Consider the following 10,145-nt stretch of genomic DNA (forward strand, 5'->3'; position numbering starts at 1 on the left):
TCAAAATTTCTAGGCGAATTCAGTGAGTTCCCAATGGGACATGCTTGTATGAGTGGGCTTTTCAATATATAGCAACATTTTAAGGAACGGATTCTAAGTATCATGGTGAATTCAGTAGGTTCCCAATAGGATTCGCATGTAATAAGCTTGTTATTCAAGATAGAGCAATGTTTTATCGAACTGAAACACTGTTTCTTTGTGAATTCAGTAAGGCCCAGGAGCAGTTTCTTGTAATTGTGTGCTTTAAAAGATTTATCAAAATTTGGTTAGCCGAATCTCAGTAACTTGGTGATTTCGGTTAGTTCCCAATAGGCCGCAGTAGTAATAAGTGGACTCTTCGGTATATAGAAAAATTTTCACGAATGGAATGAAAATTTCAATGCGAATTCAGTGAGTTCCCAATGGGACATGCTTGTATGAGTGTGCTTTTCAATATATAGCAACATTTTAAGTAACGGAATCTAAGTATCATGGTGAATTCAGTAGATCACCAATAGGATTCGCAAGTAATAAGCTAGTTATTCAAGATAGAGCAACGTTTTAACGAACTGAAACACTGTTTCTTTGTGAATTCAGTTAGTTCCCAGTAGCAGGCTCTTGTAATATGTGTATTTTAAAGATTTATCAAAATTTGGTGAGCCGAATCTGGGTAACTTGGTGAATTCATTTAGTTCCCAATAGGCCGCAGTAGTAAAAAGTGGACTCTTCGGGATATAGAAAAATTTTAACGAATGGAATCAAAATTTCTAGGTGAATTCAGTGAGTTCCCAATGGGACATGCTTGTATGATTGTGCTTTTCAATATATAGCAACATTTTAAGGAACGGAATCTAAGTATCATGGTGAATTCAGTAGGTCCCAATTGGATTCACAAGTAATAAGCTTTTTATTCAAGATAGAGCAACGTTTTAACGTACTCAAACACTGTTTCTTTGTGAATTTAGTTAGTTCCCTGTAGCAGGCTCTTGTAATATGTGTACTTTTAAAGATTTATCAAAATTTCCTGAGCCGAATCTCAGTAAATTCGTGAATTCGGGTAGTTCCAAATAGGCCGCAGTAGTAATAAGTGGACTGTTCGGGATATAGAAAAATTTTAACGAATGGAATCAAAATTTCCAGGCGAATTCAGTGAGTTCCCAATGGGACATGCTTGTATTAGTGTGCTTTTCAATATATAGCAACATTTTAAGGAACGGATTCTAAGTATCAAGGTGAATTCAGTAGGTTCCCAATAGGATTCGCATTTAATAAGCCTGTTATTCAAGATAGAGCAACGTTTTAACGAACTGAAGCACTGTTTCTTTGAATTCAGTTATTTCCCAGTAGCAGGCTCTTGTAATATGTATACTTTAAAGATTTATCAAAATTTGTTGAGCCGAATCTCACATACTTCGTGAATTCAGTTTCTTCAAGTAGGGCTCAGTAGTAATAAGTGGACTGTTCAGGATATAGAAAAATTTTCAGGAATGGAATCAAAATTTCTAGGCGAATTCAGTGAGTTCCCAATGGGACATGCTTGTATGAGTGTGCTTTTCAATATATAGCAACATTTTAAGGGACGGAATCTAAGTATCATGGTGAATTCAGTAGGTCCCAATAGGATTCACAAGTAATAAGCTTGTTATTCAAGATAGAGCAACGTTTTAACGTACTCAAACACTGTTTCTTTGTGAATTTAGTTAGTTCCCTGTAGCAGGCTCTTGTAATATGTGTACTTTTAAAGATTTATCAAAATTTCCTGAGCCGAATCTCAGTAACTTCGTGAATTCCGGTAGTTCCAAATAGGCCGCAGTAGTAATAAGTGGACTGTTCGGGATATAGAAAAATTTTCACGAATGGAATCAAAATTTCTAGGCGAATTCAATGAGTTCCCAATGGGACATGCTTGTATGAGTGTGATTTTCAATATATAGCAACATTTTAAGGAACGGATTCTAAGTATCATGGTGAATTCAGTAGGTTCCCAATAGGATTCGCATGTAATAAGCTTGTTATTCAAGATAGAGCAACGTTTTAACGAACCGAAACACTGTTTCTTTGTGAATTCAGTTAGTTCCAAGTAGCAGGCTCTTGTAATTTTGTGCTTTTAAAGATTTATCAAAATTTGGTGAGCAGAATCTCAGTAACTTGGTTAATTCAGTTTCTTCCCAATAGAGCTCAGTAGCAATAAGTGGACTGTTCGGGATATAGAAAAATTTTCACGAATGAAATCGAAATTTCTAGGCGAATTCAGGGAGTTCCCAATGGGACATGCTTGTATGAGTGTGCTTTTCAATATATAGCAACATATTAAGGATCCTAATCTAAGTATCATGGTGAATTCAATAGGTCCCCAATAGGATTCGCATGTAATAAGCTTGTTATTCAAGATAGGGCAATGTTTTAGCGAACTGAAGCACTGTTTCTTTGAATTCAGTTAGTTCCCAGTAGAAGGCTCTTGTAATATGTGTACTTTTACTGTTTTATCAAAATTTCCTGAGCCGAATCTCAGTAACTTCGTGAATTCCGGTAGTTCCAAATAGGCCGGCGTAGTAATAAGTGGACTCTTCGGGATATAGAAAAATTTTCATGAATGGAATCAAAATTTCTAGGCGAATTCAGTGAGTTCCCAATGGGACATGCTTGTATGAGTGGGCTTTTCAATATATAGCAACATTTTAAGGAACGGATTCTAAGTATCATGGTGAATTCAGTAGGTTCCCAATAGGATTCGCATGTAATAAGCTTGTTATTCAAGATAGAGCAATGTTTTATCGAACTGAAACACTGTTTCTTTGTGAATTCAGTAAGGCCCAGGAGCAGTTTCTTGTAATTGTGTGCTTTAAAAGATTTATCAAAATTTGGTTAGCCGAATCTCAGTAACTTGGTGATTTCGGTTAGTTCCCAATAGGCCGCAGTAGTAATAAGTGGACTCTTCGGTATATAGAAAAAATTTCACGAATGGAATGAAAATTTCAATGCGAATTCAGTGAGTTCCCAATGGGACATGCTTGTATGAGTGTGCTTTTCAATATATAGCAACATTTTAAGTAACGGAATCTAAGTATCATGGTGAATTCAGTAGATCACCAATAGGATTCGCAAGTAATAAGCTAGTTATTCAAGATAGAGCAACGTTTTAACGAACTGAAACACTGTTTCTTTGTGAATTCAGTTAGTTCCCAGTAGCAGGCTCTTGTAATATGTGTATTTTAAAGATTTATCAAAATTTGGTGAGCCGAATCTGGGTAACTTGGTGAATTCATTTAGTTCCCAATAGGCCGCAGTAGTAAAAAGTGGACTCTTCGGGATATAGAAAAATTTTAACGAATGGAATCAAAATTTCTAGGTGAATTCAGTGAGTTCCCAATGGGACATGCTTGTATGATTGTGCTTTTCAATATATAGCAACATTTTAAGGAACGGAATCTAAGTATCATGGTGAATTCAGTAGGTCCCAATTGGATTCACAAGTAATAAGCTTTTTATTCAAGATAGAGCAACGTTTTAACGTACTCAAACACTGTTTCTTTGTGAATTTAGTTAGTTCCCTGTAGCAGGCTCTTGTAATATGTGTACTTTTAAAGATTTATCAAAATTTCCTGAGCCGAATCTCAGTAAATTCGTGAATTCGGGTAGTTCCAAATAGGCCGCAGTAGTAATAAGTGGACTGTTCGGGATATAGAAAAATTTTAACGAATGGAATCAAAATTTCCAGGCGAATTCAGTGAGTTCCCAATGGGACATGCTTGTATTAGTGTGCTTTTCAATATATAGCAACATTTTAAGGAACGGATTCTAAGTATCAAGGTGAATTCAGTAGGTTCCCAATAGGATTCGCATTTAATAAGCCTGTTATTCAAGATAGAGCAACGTTTTAACGAACTGAAGCACTGTTTCTTTGAATTCAGTTATTTCCCAGTAGCAGGCTCTTGTAATATGTATACTTTAAAGATTTATCAAAATTTGTTGAGCCGAATCTCACATACTTCGTGAATTCAGTTTCTTCAAGTAGGGCTCAGTAGTAATAAGTGGACTGTTCAGGATATAGAAAAATTTTCAGGAATGGAATCAAAATTTCTAGGCGAATTCAGTGAGTTCCCAATGGGACATGCTTGTATGAGTGTGCTTTTCAATATATAGCAACATTTTAAGGGACGGAATCTAAGTATCATGGTGAATTCAGTAGGTCCCAATAGGATTCACAAGTAATAAGCTTGTTATTCAAGATAGAGCAACGTTTTAACGTACTCAAACACTGTTTCTTTGTGAATTTAGTTAGTTCCCTGTAGCAGGCTCTTGTAATATGTGTACTTTTAAAGATTTATCAAAATTTCCTGAGCCGAATCTCAGTAACTTCGTGAATTCCGGTAGTTCCAAATAGGCCGCAGTAGTAATAAGTGGACTGTTCGGGATATAGAAAAATTTTCACGAATGGAATCAAAATTTCTAGGCGAATTCAATGAGTTCCCAATGGGACATGCTTGTATGAGTGTGATTTTCAATATATAGCAACATTTTAAGGAACGGATTCTAAGTATCATGGTGAATTCAGTAGGTTCCCAATAGGATTCGCATGTAATAAGCTTGTTATTCAAGATAGAGCAACGTTTTAACGAACCGAAACACTGTTTCTTTGTGAATTCAGTTAGTTCCAAGTAGCAGGCTCTTGTAATTTTGTGCTTTTAAAGATTTATCAAAATTTGGTGAGCAGAATCTCAGTAACTTGGTTAATTCAGTTTCTTCCCAATAGAGCTCAGTAGCAATAAGTGGACTGTTCGGGATATAGAAAAATTTTCACGAATGAAATCGAAATTTCTAGGCGAATTCAGGGAGTTCCCAATGGGACATGCTTGTATGAGTGTTCTTTTCAATATATAGCAACATATTAAGGATCGGAATCTAAGTATCATGGTGAATTCAATAGGTCCCCAATAGGATTCGCATGTAATAAGCTTGTTATTCAAGATAGGGCAATGTTTTAGCGAACTGAAGCACTGTTTCTTTGAATTCAGTTAGTTCCCAGTAGAAGGCTCTTGTAATATGTGTACTTTTACTGTTTTATCAAAATTTCCTGAGCCGAATCTCAGTAACTTCGTGAATTCCGGTAGTTCCAAATAGGCCGGAGTAGTAATAAGTGGACTCTTCGGGATATAGAAAAATTTTCATGAATGGAATCAAAATTTCTAGGCGAATTCAGGGAGTTCCCAATGGGACATGCTTGTATGAGTGTGCTTTTCAATATATAGCAACATTTTAAGGAACGGATTCTAAGTATCATGGTGAATTCAGTAGGTTCCCAATAGGATTCGCATGTAATAAGCTTGTTATTCAAGATAGAGCAATGTTTTATCGAACTGAAACACTGTTTCTTTGTGAATTCAGTAAGGCCCAGGAGCAGGCTCTTGTAATTGTGTGCTTTTAAAGATTTATCAAAATTTGGTTAGCCGAATCTCAGTAACTTGGTGATTTCGGTTAGTTCCCAATAGGCCGCAGTAGTAAAAAGTGGACTCTTCGGGATATAGAAAAATTTTAACGAATGGAATCAAAATTTCTAGGCGAATTCAGTGAGTTCCCAATGGGACATGCTTGTATGATTGTGCTTTTCAATATATAGCAACATTTTAAGGAACGGAATCTAAGTATCATGGTGAATTCAGTAAGTCCCAATTGGATTCACAAGTAATAAGCTTTTTATTCAAGATAGAGCAACGTTTTAACGTACTCAAACACTGTTTCTTTGTGAATTTAGTTAGTTCCCTGTAGCAGGCTCTTGTAATATGTGTACTTTTAAAGATTTATCAAAATTTCCTGAGCCGAATCTCAGTAACTTCGTGAATTCGGGTAGTTCCAAATAGGCCGCAGTAGTAATAAGTGGACTGTTCGGGATATAGAAAAATTTTAACGAATGGAATCAAAATTTCCAGGCGAATTCAGTGAGTTCCCAATGGGACATGCTTGTATTAGTGTGCTTTTCAATATATAGCAACATTTTAAGGAACGGATTCTAAGTATCAAGGCGAATTCCGTAGGTTCCCAATAGGATTCGCATTTAATAAGCCTGTTATTCAAGTTAGAGCAACGTTTTAACGAACTGAAGCACTGTTTCTTTGAATTCAGTTAGTTCCCAGTAGCAGGCTCTTGTAATATGTATACTTTAAAGATTTATCAAAATTTGTTGAGCCGAATCTCACATACTTCGTGAATTCAGATTCTTCCAGTAGGGCTCAGTAGTAATAAGTGGACTGTTCGGCATATAGAAAAATTTTCAGGAATGGAATCAAAATTTCTAGGCGAATTCAGTGAGTTCCCAATGGGACATGCTTGTATGAGTGTGCTTTTCAATATATAGCAACATTTTAAGGGACGGAATCTAAGTATCATGGTGAATTCAGAAGGTCCCAATAGGATTCACAAGTAATAAGCTTGTTATTCAAGATAGAGCAACGTTTTAACGTACTCAAACACTGTTTCTTTGTGAATTCAGTTAGTTCCAAGTAGCAGGCTCTTGTAATTTTGTGCTTTTAAAGATTTATCAAAATTTGGTGAGCAGAATCTCAGTAACTTGGTGAATTCAGTTTCTTCCCAATAGAGCTCAGTAGTAATAAGTGGACTGTTCGGGATAGAGAAAAATTTTCACGAATGAAATCAAAATTTCTAGGCGAATTCAGGGAGTACCCAATGGGACATGCTTGTATGAGTGTGCTTTTCAATATATAGCAACATATTAAGGAACGGAATCTAAGTATCATGGTGAATTCAATAGGTCCCCAATAGGATTCGCATGTAATGAGCTTCTTATTCAAGATAGAACAATGTTTTAGCGAACTGAAGCACTGTATCTTTGAATTCAGTTAGTTCCCTGTAGAAGGCTCTTGTAATATGTGTACTTTTACAGATTTATCAAAATTTCCTGAGCCGAATCTCAGTAACTTCGTGAATTCCGGTAGTTCCAAAGAGGCCGGAGTAGTAATAAGCAGACTCTTCCGGGATATAGAAAAATTTTCATGAATGGAATCAAAATTTCTAGGCGAATTCAGTGAGTTCCCAATGTGACATGCTTGTATGAATGGGCTTTTCAATATATAGCAACATTTTAAGGAACGGATTCTAAGTATCATGGTGAATTCAGTAGGTTCCCAATAGGATTGGCATGTAATAAGCTTGTTATTCAAGATAGAGCAATGTTTTATCGAACTGAAACACTGTTTCTTTGTGAATTCAGTAAGGCCCAGGAACATGCTCTTGTAATTGTGTGCTTTAAAAGATTTATCAAAATTTGGTTAGCCGAATCTCAGTAACTTGTTGATTTCGGTTAGTTCCCAATAGGCCGCAGTAGTAATAAGTGGACTCTTCGGGATATAGAAAAATTTTCACTAATGGAATGAAAATTTCTATGCGAATTCAGTGAGTTCCCAATGGGACATGCTTGTATGAGTGTGCTTTTCAATATATAGCAACATTTTAAGTAACGGAATCTAAGTATCATGGTGAATTCAGTAGATCTCCAATAGGATTCACAAGTAATAAGCTAGTTATTCAAGATAGAGGAACGTTTTAACGAACTGAAACACTGTTTCTTTGTGAATTCAGTTAGTTCCCAGTAGCAGGCTCTTGTAATATGTGTACTTTAAAGATTTATCAAAATTTGGTGAGCCGAATCTGAGTAACATGGTGAATTCGGTTAGTTCCCAATAGGCCGCAGTAGTAAAAAGTGGACTCTTCGGGATATAGAAAAATTTTAACGAATGGAATCAAAATTTCTAGGCGAATTCAGTGAGTTCCCAATGGGACATGCTTGTATGAGTGTGTTTTTCAATATATAGCAACAGTTTAACGAACGGAATCTAAGTATCATGGTGAATTCAGTAGGTTCCCAATAGGATTCGCATTTAATAAGCTTGTTATTCAAGGTAGAGCAACGTTTTAACGAACTGAAGCACTGTTTCTTTGAATTCAGTTTGTTCCCAGGAGCAGGCTCTTGTAATATGTATACTTTTAAAGATTTATCAAAATTTGTTGAGCCGAATCTCACATACTACGTGAATTCAGTTTCTCCGGTAGGGCTCAGTAGTAATAAGTGGACGGTTCGGGATATAGAAAAATTTTCAGGAATGGAATCCATTTTTCTAGGCAAATTTAGGGAGTTCCAAATGGGACATGCTTGTATGAGTGTGCTTTTCAATATATAGCAACAGTTTAACGAACGGAATCTAAGTATCATGGTGAATTCAGTAGGTCCCAATTGGATTCACAAGTAATTAGCTTTTTATTCAAGATAGAGCAACGTTTTAACGTACTCAAACACTGTTTCTTTGTGAATTTAGTTAGTTCCCTGTAGCAGGCTCTTGTAATATGTGTATTTTAAAGATTTATCAAAATTTGTTGAGCCGAATCTCACATACTTCGTGAATTCAGTTTCTTCCCAATAGGGCTCATTAGTAATAAGTGGACTTTTCGGGATATAGAAAAATTTTCAGGATTGGAATCAAAATTTCTAGGCGAATTCAGTGAGTTCCCAATGGGACATGCTTGTATGATTGTGCTTTTCAATATATAGCAACATTTTAAGGAACGGAATCTAAGTATCATGGTGAATTCAGTAGGTCCCAATTGGATTCACAAGTAATAAGCTTTTTATTCAAGATAGAGCAACGTTTTAACGTACTCAAACACTGTTTCTTTGTGAATTCAGTTAGTTCCCAGTAGCAGGCTCTTGGAATATGTGTATTTTAAAGATTTATCAAAATTTGGTGAGCCGAATCTGAGTAACATGGTGAAATCGGTTAGTTCCCAATAGGCCGCAGTAGTAAAAAGTGGACTCTTCGGGATATAGAAAAATTTTAACGAATGGAATCAAAATTTCTAGGCGAATTCAGTGAGTTCCCAATGGGACATGCTTGTATGATTGTGCTTTTCAATATATAGCAACATTTTAAGGAACGGAATCTAAGTATCATGGTGAATTCAGTAGGTCCCAATAGGATTCACAAGTAATAAGCTTTTTATTCAAGATAGAGCAACGTTTTAACGTACTCAAACACTGTTTCTTTGTGAATTTAGTTAGTTCCCTGTAGCAGGCTCTTGTAATATGTGTACTTTTAAAGATTTATCAAAATTTCCTGAGCCGAATCTCAGTAACTTCGTGAATTCGGGTAGTTCCAAATAGGCCGCAGTAGTAATAAGTGGACTGTTCGGGATATAGAAAAATTTTAACGAATGGAATCAAAATTTCCAGGCGAATTCAGTGAGTTCCCAATGGGACATGCTTGTATTAGTGTGCTTTTCAATATATAGCAACATTTTAAGGAACGGATTCTAAGTATCAAGGTGAATTCAGTAGGTTCCCAATAGGATTCGCATTTAATAAGCCTGTTATTCAAGATAGAGCAACGTTTTAACGAACTGAAGCATTGTTTCTTGGAATTCAGTTAGTTCCCAGTAGCAGGCTCTTGTAATATGTATACTTTAAAGATTTATCAAAATTTGTTGAGCCGAATCTCACATACTTCGTGAATTCAGTTTCTTCAAGTAGGGCTCAGTAGTAATAAGTGGACTGTTCAGGATATAGAAAAATTTTCAGGAATGGAATCAAAATTTCTAGGCGAATTCAGTGAGTTCCCAATGGGACATGCTTGTATGAGTGTGCTTTTCAATATATAGAAACATTTTAAAGGACGGAATCAAAGTATCATGGTGAATTCAGTAGGTCCCAATAGGATTCACAAGTAATAAGCTTGTTATTCAGGATAGAGCAACGTTTTAACGTACTCAAACACTGTTTCTTTGTGAATTTAGTTAGTTCCCTGTAGCAGGCTCTTGTAATATGTGTACTTTTAAAGATTTATCAAAATTTCCTGAGCCGAATCTCAGTAACTTCGTGAATTCCGGTAGTTCCAAATAGTCCGCAGTAGTAATAAGTGGACTGTTCGGGATATAGAAAAATTTTCACGAATGGAATCAAAATTTCTAGGCGAATTCAATGAGTTCCCAATGGGACATGCTTGTATGAGTGTGCTTTTCAATATATAGCAACATTTTAAGGAACGGATTCTAAGTATCATGGTGAATTCAGTAGGTTCCCAATAGGATTCGCATGTAATAAGCTTGTTATTCAAGATTGAGCAACGTTTTAACGAACTGAAACACTGTTTCTTTGTGAATTC

The sequence above is a fragment of the Rattus norvegicus genome, chromosome 10 (genome assembly GCF_021556685.1).
Source record: "Rattus norvegicus strain SHRSP/BbbUtx chromosome 10, alternate assembly SHRSP_T2T, whole genome shotgun sequence".
NCBI classification, from domain to species: domain Eukaryota; kingdom Metazoa; phylum Chordata; class Mammalia; order Rodentia; family Muridae; genus Rattus; species Rattus norvegicus.